This window comes from Odocoileus virginianus, chromosome 17 (genome assembly GCF_023699985.2).
Source record: "Odocoileus virginianus isolate 20LAN1187 ecotype Illinois chromosome 17, Ovbor_1.2, whole genome shotgun sequence".
In the NCBI taxonomy this organism is placed as follows: Eukaryota; Metazoa; Chordata; class Mammalia; order Artiodactyla; family Cervidae; genus Odocoileus; species Odocoileus virginianus.
The window spans coordinates 11,227,572-11,242,547 of NC_069690.1; the positions used below are offsets into that span (position 1 = coordinate 11,227,572).

Here is a 14,976-nt window from a genome sequence, read left to right on the forward strand (position 1 = left end):
AGGCAAGAGTATTGGAGTAGGTTGCCATTGCCTTCTCCAACTAAACGAATCTGGTAAATGTCATCTATACATTTCATGAATTTACATGCCCTTTCACTCGAAAGAACTAGAAAACTGCTAAAGGGCAGAAAATACACTTTATCACTGAACACTGAACATGACACTATTTGTTAAAAGAATTTATTAAGAATTAAGAAAATATTAACTACTTGCTATCAATTAACAACACTATGATTCTATGATACTATAATGGTGAATACATGTTTATCCAAAACCACAAAACATATGTTGGTCCAAATACATATATTTATATCAATATATATATATAGATGTCCAAAACCATAGAATGTACAATGCATTACTGAACAAACTCAAGAGAGATACTTGGTAAAATTCCGTTTATGAAGATATGAGATTGTTTGACATTCTACCTTTGACTCTCACTCTTCTAAAAGAAAGTGCCACGCTGTGGCTGCTCTGTAATTTTTATTATTGTGCATTTGACAAGTACCAGCCATTGTTACAAAGATAATGTAATGTATTATTTCCTTTAACCCTTATGTGATCTATTTATAGAGGAAGGTTTTTCATTAAGCCTTTTCAGCAATAAATGATCATAGGAAAACGTTTCTATCAACAGCAAAGACTTCAAATATTGAATAGTTAATGCTTTAAATTTATCATATTAATTTACTAATTGATTACAAAAATGATTTACAGACACAGGATGCAAAGAAAACAAAGACTGAAAGCTGTAAACACGCCTTCACTAGCATCAAGTTTCCAAAAAATCAAACAGCAAACAAATAAATCTGCCTCTGGTATCCACATAGTAGATATTATAATTAATCATAATTACAGTGTAAGTGTTATACTGTATTCTTCAAAATTAATCATTCAGGATACTAAAATCTTACTTTGGGTATGGAACAGGGAAGGACTGGGAGTCTGGGATTAACAGATGCAAGCTATTATACATAGGATGAATAAAGAAGGTCCTATAGAGCACAGGGAATTATATTCAACATTCTGTGATAAATCATGATGAAAAAGAAATATTCACGTGAATAAACTTGTAACACAGCAGAAATTAACACATTGTAAATCTGCTACACTTCAATAAAATTAAAAAAAAAATAAAATCTTACCTTGTAAATCCCAATGTAGAAGAAAATCAGTATTTCTTGATAACAGCAGAAATGTTAGTAAATTGCTTACTGTTTTATAAACTTTGAAGATATATGAACTTGGGGAGTCTAAATTCTACTATGATCTTTTTTTTTTCCTTTTCATGGACAACATAAGGGAAGCCATTGGCAGAGGAATACCAAACAACAGAGGCAAAAGGGTAATTTAAAAATTAAAATTTTACTTAATGATTAAGAAATGGATTATAAGACAGTTCCCTAAAGAAAGAAGCTAATTTTGAGTCATGATATTATAAAGAAACTTTAAATACTAGAAAAATACACTTAGAAAAATTTGTGTGTTCTTTAAGGTACAAGCAGTAACACTCCAACAAAACAAAGCAAAATCTTGCTTGAATTTATTTCCTCAGAAAGCAAACTAATTTGTTAAATGCTTATCTGTCATGATAAAGTGTATACAGAGTCATTTTGCATATCGACAGATAAATATAACTGCAGTTTAACTGAAAAACATAAGATACTTGAAATGAAAACACCAAGTCAGGTTCGATTCACAAAAAAGATGTTAATTACACCAACTTCTGCCAAGCAAGCACAGATGCCAAATATGCTCTACTGTGTAAAAGTATACATGGTTTTATTATTGCAGTGTTACCCTAAACCTTTACCAGTGTGCATGAGGTTTGAGTAAAAATCAATACAAAACAACATATTAAACATGTCAATGAAGCCAAGAGATGATAACATCATTTGAGACACACTGAGGAAAGAAATGTAAGAAAGCCAAAGGTAACAGATGATATGAAAACTATTTCTCAAAAATCAAGGCATATCAAAATGTACCAAAAGATATTTTAGAAAAGAATATGTGTAAAAACATATTACTTCCATTATTTCCCTTCTTCATACTTAAAATGACAACAAAAATCTAAGTACTTGTTTATACACACACACATATACACACACTTTTAGAGCACAACTATATTGTTCAAAATCAATTCTTCTAATTTGACTTACTAAAACACAAGAAAATCATTATTTGTACACTGTAGAGTATGTTTGTTTGAAACCTATGAAGAATAGTTACAAAATGTAATATCTAATAAAGCCACATGATTGTCCTTTCTGTTCCTGTGGTATCAGGTTGAGAAAATAAGCAGATGACACTTTACATACTTATAATAACATGAAAAGTTATTTTATAGTGAAGTATAAACTAAATTGCAACACCAAATGTCTAAGATACAGATATGGTTAAAACTTGAGTCATTTTCCATTTTGAACAGAATTATTTCTATGAAAGATTTTTTTTTTTAATAGAAGAAAAATGTTTTTCTAATTTGACTGCTCTTATAAAGGTAGGTGGAAGTAGGAGTGGTCTAGAGGGATCAGAAAACAAACAAAAGCTGTGAAATGCACATATTACATCCAAAGGGGCTAATCATAAATTTGAAACAATATGTTAGAAGTGAAATGTATAATTGCCTTCCACTAATCAAAAGTGTTTTTATAAACTTCTATAGGGAAGAAAGTGAAAATAAATTATTTGTAATATAATTTTGAAACTCTGGTAATTTAGAGGAACAATCCTTAGTCACAGTTCACATATAAAACTACTATATGAATGGTCACAGATGCAGTTATACTAAATACAAAATACTAAGGTTATAGTGGAGCAATTTGTAACTACAGCTTAACCACAGCAAGATGTGAATTTTTGATCCAACCTTGTAAGAAATCTTAGATTTAGATTTCATTATGAGGAATAAAAATGTCCTTATTGCCCAGGATCAAGAAAACTAATAATATACTGCCCTCACAAATTAACGCTATCTATACAATACCTAAATGACTGCCAAAATAAATTTCTTCCCAAGTGAAACCATGAATATATTTGCATTACAAATCAACAGTGCAATTCGATTTTTCAAAAATTATATAAAAGATATTTAAGAAGACTAGGAGACAAAAGTTAGCACAGACATTCATATGATACAAAGGCAGACTAATTGAAATTTAGATTCTTTCAGAATACATAAAATACAAAGTCAAAGTATTTATCCTATATATTGTATAGAAACACCGATTTTAAAAGGATGAAAAGCAGGTGGTGACAGATGAATAGAACCAAGTAATGCTTCAGAGAAATTAAAGGGAAGTATCTCTAAGGTTCTGGTGCGAGCTAAAAATGGAAACTGGAAATTCCCATTTCAGCTTCCAGGATTAAGCAGTTAAATAGCCATCAGTCTGATGCTCCCAAAGTTTATATGCTCCAAAAGTTTTTAAGCCTCCAAAAGGCTTTATTTTGAAAAGCATACTTTAAGATCTAACTTCTAAGAAATGGGCAGAATGTTTCTTCTCACTTATCAAAAATAACTTTTTTACATTTTGAACCTAGATTTTTAAATAAAGGAGAGACTTAAAAAAAAAAAAAAAAAGACCATACCTCGGGCAAGCCTCAGTTCACTGGATCTATGTCACATTGATTTATAACAGTTATTTCTTAGGGGGAAAAAGGCACACACAGATGCAAACAATTACTCTATTTTTGTAGGCAACAAGTGAGGTGGGTGGTAACTGAGAAATTTTTTTAAAATCCTGTCACAATATTCTGCTTTTTCTTAAGAAACCCTCCTCACACAACAAACGTTTGCCACATCAGAGAATTTCCAGGGCCCGAAGCACCACTTTGATTCCAGACCGCTGCAGGCATTAGCAGGAGGTAATTAGGGTAAAAAGTTCAGCCACAGTTCCATGTCTAGAGTCCTGCCAGAAATAAATTTCCTCTCTGTTCACTGGTTTCTACTGTACCCTCCCTAAGAATCATATTGAAAACACATTTATCTTTGTGGAGTCTGTTCCTCTTCTAATTAACGTTATGGCGTTTACAGTGTTTAATAATTTAAAACGTCCCCCCATCGCAGCAGTTTTTAACAGTGGAGGGGTGCATTATCATTTTTCCTATACTGCGGCTTCATTCGACAAGTGACTCACTGAAGTATGCAGTGCAGCTGTTTTCATCAAGCTCTCTGGTCATCATAAACTTTACTTTTATTTCCTTGTTTGAAAAAGGTGCATGGACGAAACTGACAACAGATGCGTTCAGTATGTGTTCGTTGAAATTTTTCAGGGAAATGAAGACTAATAAGTGAATATATGTTACTTTAACACAAATTTATTATATTTCATTATTTCCACAGAGATAAATAAGAACTGTTACACTTAAATAAGTGATAAAACCTAAATATATCACACATTTAAGTACTTAAAACTTTGAGGAGGGAGGTTCAAAAGGGAGGGGATGTACATATACCTATGGCTCATTCATGTTGTGGTTTCACAAAAAAGAACAAAATTCTGTAAAGCAATTATCCTTCAATTAAAAAATAAATTTAAAAATATATTTTAAAAAATTTTAAAAGAGGACACCCAAAAGGGACACCCAAAATTCTGTCTCTTGTTCATTCCTCTCCACAAGCACATTGATCCAACCCCACACCAGGAGGCTCTAATTAACATGCCAGTTATTGTATAATAATAACTGTTTTAACCTTTGGATACTGTGTTTGAAAAATTAGATGTTAGTAAAATTACTTGAATGCCAAGAATAAAAGACTTGTTATACCAAAAGTTACTAACAAAGAAAATCAGTTAACATTATGATATAACACATTCAAAATAGTTTAAAAAAAGAATCTTGCTTCTAGGATAATATACTGTTTGTGACAACCACCTTTAGGCCAGATTTATTTTTAAAACAACAGTAATCTGCTTCTAAACATAAAATAATACTTCAAGCCATCTGTAATTTTAAGTTTCTCGGCAGAGTGTATTGCTCCTCCACACACAGGTATATTCAGCTTTACAAACTGAAATAAAGAAGAAAATCATGGTCCTCTGAAATATCTCACACAGAATATAAATCCAGGATCTTATCACATTAAAAAAAAAGAATCAACCAATCTCCTCCACCATTTTTCTTTCCCAACAAGGAACTATTCAGGACTTCCTACTGGTCCATCCTTCCCTGCCCCCCATCATGATATGGATGGCTTCAAGAATTTCTGCCATCTTTCAGGAAAGTTTTCCAACTAGACTTATAGAACAATATCAGGCTTTGTACCATAACAGTTGGATTTACATTTCTCAAACATTAAAGATCTATTTAAAGGTATTCTATAATTGGAATTAAACTAGCAAAATAAATTAACAAACAGAAGAATTTTTAAATGATACCAAAGGAGAAAAAGCAAACCTTAAGACTTCAAATCCTAATTTTTTCTTTTTTAAATTTATTTTTTAATTGGAGAATTGCTTTACAATGTTGTATTGGTTTCTGCCATTAAACAACCCAAATCAGCCATAATTATACATATATCCCCTCTCCATATACTGACATTAAGTAAAGGATCATAAAATAATAAAATCCTGGCTTTTCATTGCATTTATATAACAAGATACCATATATAAGTCATATACCAATAATGAAGCAATTTTCTATATAATATTGAAACCAAAAGAATATAAATGTTTCCCTTTATGGTGAGTACATATTATATTCTGTATAGGGAATATCTGCCCACCTTAAAATGATGAGGATATTTTCTTCATCTTCAAAATATTTTGTTCCTTTTTTCTCTGACCTTTAGGCCTACAATACATCTTAAGTTGATTTTTGCATGATATGTGATAGAAAACAAGCTTCTTCATTTTCCATATGAATACCCAAATGACCCAAAACCATACACCTCTGTACTACAGAGCCATTTTTTATTATAAAAATATGTTTCTGGACTCCCTAGATATTCCACTAATCTAATGGTCTCCCCTTATGCCAATGCACCTTGCTTCATAAATATCAAGCAGTGTAACCCTATCAACATTGTTCTTTAAAACTATCTGGGCCAAAAATAAATAAATAAATAAATAAAAATAAAACTATCTGGGCCATTCCTGGGCCTCTGTATTGATAACCATATGCATTCTGGAGTCAGATTCATGACCTTGAGGTAAACAGAATATAAGATACATTAATCCTAAAAGCATGGACAGGGCATGTGTCAAAACTACTCCAACAAACGAGCAAGAAAAGGTCATTTAACACAAAAGAAAAATAGGCTTAAAACTTGGTTATGTACTTCAGAGGATGTTGAAGTAGATTAAAATATATATAAAAGTATTCAAATTCCATAGCTGTCAATAAAATAAAAGCAAAAACCATCTGAGATGCCAATGCATATTCACCAAGATGGCTAAAATGAAGACTATCAATGCCAAGCTTTCACACAAAGTACTGCAACTGGAAGGCTTATGAAGGTAACTGGTATAAGCACTTTAGAAACCTACTTGGTAATATCAAGCAAAGCATAACTTATGACCATGCAATGCCACTACTAGGTACATATACCAAAGAGAAATGGACACCAAAAATTGTACACACATATATACAAATGTTCGTATCAGCAATGTTCACTACAGCCCAGAACAGCAAGTTATCCAAATGTCCATCAACTCAGAACACTGCCCTAACATTCTCTAACCACATTCTCTAGTATTTTTTACACATCACTTGCCACCACAATATATATTTTATTTATTTGTTTCTCTCTCCCTGCTAGAAAGTTAGCTCAGTCAGTACATAGATCTTTTGTCTCCTCAGACACAAAATAGGGCTCAACCTTAGCCCTATTGACATTATAGGCTGGAAAATTCTTTGTTGTCAGGAGTTGATCTGTACTATATAGGATGTTTACCAGCAACCCTGACTCTACCATAACGCTAGCACATCCCAGTCCCTAGACAGGACATCCAGAAGTGCCCCAGGCATTGGCAAGTGCCTCCTGGGGGCCAAATCCACCCCTCTCATCTCCTCACCTAAAAGCCTCTGCCTTGGATTACTACTGTACTAGAAAAGCAGCTGAAATATAGTAGGGACCCATAATGTAAGTACCCATAAACATTTCTTGAAAGAATAATAAAATTCTTTCTTAGAACAAAAGGGGGAAAAACATTAAAGCACTTTTTGAGATAGCAGCATAGGTAATCTATAGCAAACATTTTCAAAACATACACACAGGTATGATTTATGCAGTAGCAAACAAGGATTCCTTATACCTTACAGAGGCATGCAGTGATGAATTTATTATCAATTAATTAGCTTACTCTTTGACAATAACATATTTAAGTCTTAGTTAAAGCAAATTACCTTTCTCAATTCTGAATACTTTGATTCAAGTAACAGAACTATGAGATTTAGCAAGATTTTAATTATGGCTAAATACCATACAACTACATCACCAAACTATTTCCACCAGAATTGAGAAATAATACTTGATTTGAAAACTGACATGGTTCCTCATAATGAATTGCCTAGTTTTCAGCAACAATTTTGTCTTTGGGATAAATACAACAGTGATTTCTTTTCAAGGCTTGTTCACTGTGCACATGCCCTGTTTTACCAGGAGGAAGCATGCCTGGACGGAATTCCACAAAGTCAGAATCTATGCAGATGTTCTTTTCCTTTTGGTTTTCCTTTAATTTACAAATCTTGTAATCTAAGCCTAAAGTTGACTGAACCAACATTTAAACCAGTACAGCAATAGCAGCCAAAAACTCAATCTGTTTTCTATTTATATGTCAAGACTGCATCCTTTTGGTGGCTGAAAAAACTGTTGTTTTGAAATGATTACACAGAAAACTGCAACCCCTTTAGTTGTTTTGTGAACCAGTTCTAGAGGGAAAATGTTTCTTTTAAAGGGCCTTTAGTTTAAGATACAGAGCAGAAGAAAAAACAACTTTGCATTTAAGGTTCCCATCTTTTGTTCTGAACTATGTAATAAACAGTCACATTAAACTACACGGCAGCAAAGTTATCTCCCCTCAGAAAAGATCTCAATGATACTGGGAGAGACTTACTAGGTAGAAATGTGCTTCTTCTACTGAGCCCTGGGAGGGGCAGCAGGGGCGCATTATAAAGGGGCATGAGAAAACTATTGTAGGTGGTGGACATGCTCATTACCTCCATCAGAACGACGGTTTCATGGGTGTGCACATATGTCAAAATTTATCATAACATACACTTTAAATATGTGCCGTTTGTCATGTTTCAATTATACCTCAATAAAGATATAAATAACATGGGCTTTCTTGGAGAATATAAACAAATTACCATTTTCCAATGAACGTAAAGGGCTCCAGTTCATCAGAGATACTAACAGACACAGTACTGGGCTGGGACATGAAGCCTACAAACCTGTAGCACGAATACAGGACAAATTGGGCACAGCCGCAAGCTTCCAACAGTCATACAGACAGCTCTTTCAATTTATGTGTAAATATATATTATGTATATATTTCTTCATGTATGTATGAAAAGAAATTCCTAGTAAAGAGTTTTCCTTGGGTACCCTTACTATCTTTCTAACCAAATAATACGAGGTGCATCTAATAGGGGCCTGACATTGTACCAAAAACCTGAAAACACTGCCTTCCTTAATCCTCACAAAGACACAGCAGAGGGGTTGTGAATGAACACCATCTTACACATGTGGAGACTGAGACTGAGAACTACTGAATACTTTCAGTCTAAGAATTCATACCTAGGTCTGTGTGACCCCAAGTCTCTGTTCTTGCCCTTATTCTATACTTATCCACAGATTCAGGGGTATCAGTAAATATTACAGGGTACCAACCTTAGGCTAAATGCATATACAAAGAATATCAGAGAGCCCAAAATGAAAATCAGATCCATTAAACATAAATATCACTATGGGTAGAGTTCCCATTAGACCAGCACAACAGAAGCTGCCACTGAAGGCCCACTGTCAGCCAGGATATCATGATGTCAAAATCTGTCACTTGTCAAAACTAAAATTTCCTGGCTAGCAGCTCTGGATTGATAAATCTATATACCTGCACAAGTAATAAGAAACTGTGATGGGTATTCACTCAGAAGTAGTCAGAAATGAACACCTGTAGCCTGAAGCAAAGTAAGAACAACTCTGCTATTGCTGCTTAGTTGTTAAGTTGTGTCTAATTCTCTTGCTGCCCCACAGACTGTAGCCCGCTAGGCTCCTCAGTCCACGGGATTTCTCAGGCAAGAGTACCGGAGGGGATTGCCACTTCTTTCTCCAAGGGATCTTCCTGACCCAGGGATCAAATCTGACTCTCCTGCATTGTAGGTGGATTCTTAACCACTGAGCCATCTAGGAAGCCGAGAACAGAGTCCAATAGAAAGACAAATTGAGCTATGTAATTTTAAATTTTCTAGAAGCCACATTAAAAACAAGAAATAAGTGAAATCATTTTAATACATTTAACATAATATATTTGCAATATCAGCACATTCATTGGCACAACCAAGTTTCAATCGCTCAACAGCCAGATCTGCCTGAAGAGTGCATGAAGAGACTGTCTAACCAGCTAAGAATTTAGGTGCGTAAGTCCTAAAGAGAAGTGGTCACACACAAAACACATCCCAAGGAAAGAGAGATCACCATGTTCCCAACTCACTGTAATGACAGCATTTCAATACTTACTTTCTGAATAAAGGTTCAAAAATTGATGTGGATGCATTCCCCAAGAACCTCTATTAAAATCAGGTAGAACCACAGAACAAGAATTAGATCTAGCTCTCTGCAACATGGCCACAGGAAATGCAAGCAGCAATTAAATGAAGAGAGAGATGGCCCCATTTTAAATAAAATCTGTAGCTAATCTCTGTTCTCAACAAGTTTCAAATCAGACAGTATAGGAAACAAACCTTTCACAAGTGCTTTCTTCTTTGATTACATCATTCTCTGACACAAAATCTTAAAAAGCCAAAGAAGAAAGTTTTAGATCTGGTGGCAGCATAGGATGGCCTATTTAAAGCTTTAAGCTCTTTCCATTTGTGACTAATATTTTAAACTGTGTATATTAAATATGTATAAGAAATATGCATTAAGCAGGATAATATATATAATAAGGTAGCACTGATATTCATCATTAAATAAAACATGCCATAATAAATTAGTATGAGGCAAGAAAAAGCAAGGTGCAGATGAGAACAATACAACCCAAATATTTTACCAACGCATTTGTGCAGGTATATAACACCACCTGGGCTTCCCTGGTGGCTCAGATGGTAAAGAATCTGCCTGCAATGAAGAAGACCCAGGTTTGATCCCTGGGCCAGGAAGATCCCTAGGAGAAGGGAATGGCAACCCACTCCAGTATTCTTGTCTGGAGAATTCCATGGACAGAGGAGTCTGGTGGGCTACAGCCCACGGGGTCACAAAGGGTCAAACACAACTGAGCAACTACCACCTGACTTGACTTGATAACACCACCCAACTCTGAATCTCCAAAGGTCTTTGAAAAATACCACCTATCACAAATAAGGCAAATGAATCACCCTGAAATCATACTACAGCATAAGTATGAGAGGGATGAGAGAGAAAAGCTAAGAACTTTAAGTAATATTTACCTAGGCAGAGGAGCAGGGGGCAAAAAGGAGATCCTGATTCAATACTGGCAGAGCTGGGAATTTCCTGGAGGTCCAGTGGATAGAACATGCTTCCACTGCAGGAGGCATGGGTTCAACCAAAGAAAGTGCCTTCTCTGCTGACGGAGAGCAGAGGAGGATTACTTGCAAAACAAGGATGGAATGCAATAGTCCTGCGATGGTGGAGCATAGTTAAACGACCCAGGATTTGCTCTCAGAAGCAAAGGGGTCTCATCCTGAGTAGGGAAATGCTGCAAATAGGTCTGAGATCAGTTGGCTCACACGGTTGGTTACTAATGAGTCAAATAGGGCAATGAGGGGCTTCCCAGGTGGTGCGAGTGGTAAAGAATCTGCCTGCCAGTGTAGGGACACAGGTTTGATCCCTGGGTAAGAAGATAACCTGGAGGATGAAATGGCAACCCATTCCAGTATTCTTGCCTGGAAAACTCCATGGATAGAGGAGCTTGGTGGGCTACTGCCCACAGGTATGCAAAGAGTTGGACTACGACTGAGCCCGCACACACATAGGGAGATGAGAGTGTGTGCGGGACCAGAGATGCTTGAATGTTTTTCCTTAAGCTCTGTACCAATGATTATATAACAACCCTGTATCTTGCTGGAGGACATGTTTCTCCTTCTTGTAACAAGAACCTTCTGACTAATCCTGTTATCTTAAGCTGTGTGTTGTGGGAGTGGGTCTGGTAGACCTTTCTATTGGTAGTAACCAATTGAAAAAGTATGTAAGGCCTTGATAAGACTAGTGGGACACTCTCCGCCCCCTTCTGATATCTATGTCAGAGGTTTTCTCTATTCCTTTTCACTTTAATAAAACTTTTGCTACAAGAAACCGAGTGACTGAAGCTGCATCTTTGGTCCCAAAGTGAAATTATCTTCTCCAGAGATCACAAATCTGACACCATTCACCATAAGCTATCACAGAGAAAAACTAGTTGAGACAAAATAAAAACTAAAACCAAGACTACTACAAAACACACACAAGTAGTGACCATAAACAAGAAACTACAGTCATTAAAAGCACTGCTACATCATCCTTTTCTCTAGGTATACAAAGGAACGCATAATATGGTTAATGCATCTACTGCTGTATGCCAAACCACTAGAAATCATACTGGCCTTAGGACAATAAAAAAGGTACTGCTTGCTCAGTCATGTCCAACTCTTTGCAATCCTTTGGACTGTACCCTGCCAGGCTCCTTCCATGGGATTTTTCAGGCAAGAATATTGGAGTGAATTGCCATTTCCTCCTCCAGGGGATCTTCCTGACCCAGGGACTGAACCTGTGTCTCCTGCATTGCAGGGGGATTCTTCACCTGCTGAGCCATCAGGGAAGTCCCACTGTATTTCTCACTAAAGAAAAGTGAATTCAATTGATGGACGAGAGAAAAGAAAAATGGGACATGTGCAAATTAGAACTACAATGAGAAAGCATTATGAGTGGCTAAAATTTAAAAGTCTGACAAAGTCAAGTAAGGAAGTAATGGAATTAGAAACATACACTGATGGTAGGAGTATAAAATCAGACAGTCATTTTGAAAAACACATCTAACATATGATTCAGTCAATATACTTGCAGATATTTGACCCAGAGAAAAGAAAAAGCACGTGTATATGAAGACTTGAACATTAGGTTCAAAGCAGCATTATCTGCAAATCCAAAGTCTAGAAACAACTAAAATATCCCTCAACAGGTGAACTTAACAACCAAACTGTGGTACACTCTTACAGTATGAAACTAGTCAGCAATAAATACAAAAAAGCTAATGATAAATGCAACAACATGAATGGATCTCAAAATAAATATACTTTGTAAAAGAAGCTAAACCAAAGTGTGTATTTTATGATTCCACTTACATAAAATTCTAGAATATGCAAATTAATATATAGTGACAGAAATAAGATCAGTTTTTCATCCTACAACACAGCATACAAAGTATATTTTGTTTTTTGGGTGTAACTTTTTAATTTTGGTCATGCTGGGTCTTCGATGTGGCATGCAGGCTTGTCTTAGTTGCTTAGTCACCCTGCAGCATGTAGGATCTTAGTTCCCTGGCCAGAGATTGAACCTGTGTCCCCTGCATTGAAAGGTAGATACTTAACCACTGGACCACTAGGGAAGCCCCACAAAGTATATTTTGAACAGAGTTCCCTAGCTCAGATGAATACATAAGGAACCAGGCTCCTCACGGCTCAGTCTGACCATGTGTATAGGCAACAATAACTGTTATTGCCTGGGCTTTGTTAATCTTGTTCCTTCCTCTCCAACTTAACAGTCTCAACTCCTCCTTATACCCCTATCCCACCAAGGCTCCTTCACCTTCTTTTTAAGGTGAAATTCCGTATTTACTAGTAAACTTTTCATCAGTATTTTTTTTTAATTTTCATCAGGATTATTGCTCTGACTACTTTGCATATTATTTCCTCCATATCTGTTTTCCCCATAACCTCAGTTTTAGTGTGAAATTCTGCAGAATATAAGCATGCTGTTCCCTCTACACACACTCTGCCTTCACTGCACCCAGCTCCTTGCCACTGGGAGACTGGCTGGCCTGTATCAACCAGATTGCAGCAGGGGGCCCCCTGAACCTCCAGAACTCAGCCTCGGCTTCTGGCTGGGTTCAGCCTGAGGGAGCCCCTGGAGAAACAAGCGGAGGTGGCTCTTCTGCTGCCAGGTTACAGCAGAAAGACCGAACGCCTCCACCAGAGCCCTCCGCCAGGTGACCCCCTTGATGGGGTTCTCACTGTAGGTTCTGCTAATGGCTCTCACCCCTGGCTGAGAAATGGCAAAGGGTCTCAGGTCCTCTTCACTCTACTTAAACTCTCCTCAAATTACCCAGTTGGAATATGTCTTCTATTTCTACCAGGACCCTAATAGTATAGGTTTTCAGCAATACATATATCATGTAATAGCAAGAAAGGCAGTTCTTTGAAAAATTAAACCAGGATTTCTTTGGTTTGGTCACCTACATATAATCATTTTGGTGGGCTATTTGAGATTTGTACCAATTTCAAGGCTTCCAAGGAAATATACAATGTCTATAAAGATGATCTTACGTGTTGTATGAAAGGAGAGAAGGTTAGCACTCCCCTTGACAAGGATGGAAGAGGCTCTCGGGCCTGACAACACGCATACGGTTAAGGCATTGCCACCTAACTTCGTGGCATCTAACCACTGTTTTTTAATGAGATGGGTGAAACTGGAGCCCATTATACAGAGCGAAGTTAGCCAGAAAGAGAAAGATCATTACAGTATACTAACACATATATATGGAATTTAGAAAGATGGTAACGATAACCCTATATGCAAAAAAAGAAAAAGAGACTCAGATGTATAGAACAGACTTGTGGACTCTGTGGGAGAAGGCGAGGGTGGGATGTTTCAAGAGAACAGCATCGAAACATGTATATCTAGGGTGAAACAGATCACCAGCCCAGGTTGGATGCATGAGACAAGTGCTCAGGCCTGGTGCACTGGGAAGACCCAGAGGGATGGGGTGGAGAGGGAGGTGGGAAGGGGGACTGGGATGGGGAATACATGTAAATCCATGGCTAATTCATTTCAATGTATGACAAAAACCACTGCAATGCTGTAAAGTAATTAGCCTCCAACTAATAAAAATAAATGGAAAAAAAAAAAAAAAGTAAAAAAAAAAGATGATCTTACAACAAACTACCAAAGGGTATCCATAGTTCAGGTATTATATTTTGAAATAAATACATTAAATTTCTCGTTATAGTAATGTCATCTTATTTCCTTAAGGTTTTGTTTCACCCATAATCAGATGAACAGGGCAAGCTCTGAGGGCTCTGATGGTCCAAAGATAATACTAGAAGTCAAGAGATCCATGGACAATCCATGATGTCAGACAGTCCAGTACCCTGACCCATCTCATGAAAAACCTCTGTGCCAGAGAGGCAGGTCTCACATAAATGGTATATCAAAGATGGAAAAGCCCAGTCTTTGAAAGCGGTAAAGAGAGTCAGAAGGCCAGGCAGAAAGCTAGAAGAAAAAGCAGAACACCCACAGAAATGTAAAAGACCAGAGAGATGAGCAAGTGAAAAGACTGGGTACTCGAACGAAGGCCAAGGAACAGCTTAAAAAGCCCATGTGACAGAACATCAAAGACTGGAAGAATGCCCTTACTCTCTTTTTGGGTCTGTGCAAGTAATGCCAACTCAAACTGTGATTCCTCAGATCTCACAACACAGCAGGAAGAAAATACGTTAAAACAAAATATTTAGGGACTTCCCTGGTGGTCCAGCGGTTAAGGATCTGCCTGCCAGTACAGATGACACAGGTTCCATCTCTGCTACGGGAACTAAGAT

The 14,976-nt window shown here is 36.5% G+C and overlaps 1 protein-coding gene and 1 non-coding gene across 11 annotated transcripts in view; one reads left to right on the forward strand and one right to left on the reverse strand.

Annotated features, from left to right (window-relative positions):
• BCAS3 (BCAS3 microtubule associated cell migration factor) overlaps positions 1 to 14,976 on the reverse strand; it is a 581,826-nt gene that overhangs the window by 464,946 nt on the left and 101,904 nt on the right. The gene's annotated exons all lie outside the window — the stretch shown is intronic.
• On the forward strand, positions 13,705 to 13,831 carry LOC139039322 (U6atac minor spliceosomal RNA). Its single transcript, XR_011492638.1, has one exon. It is a non-coding gene; the product is annotated as a U6atac minor spliceosomal RNA (small nuclear RNA).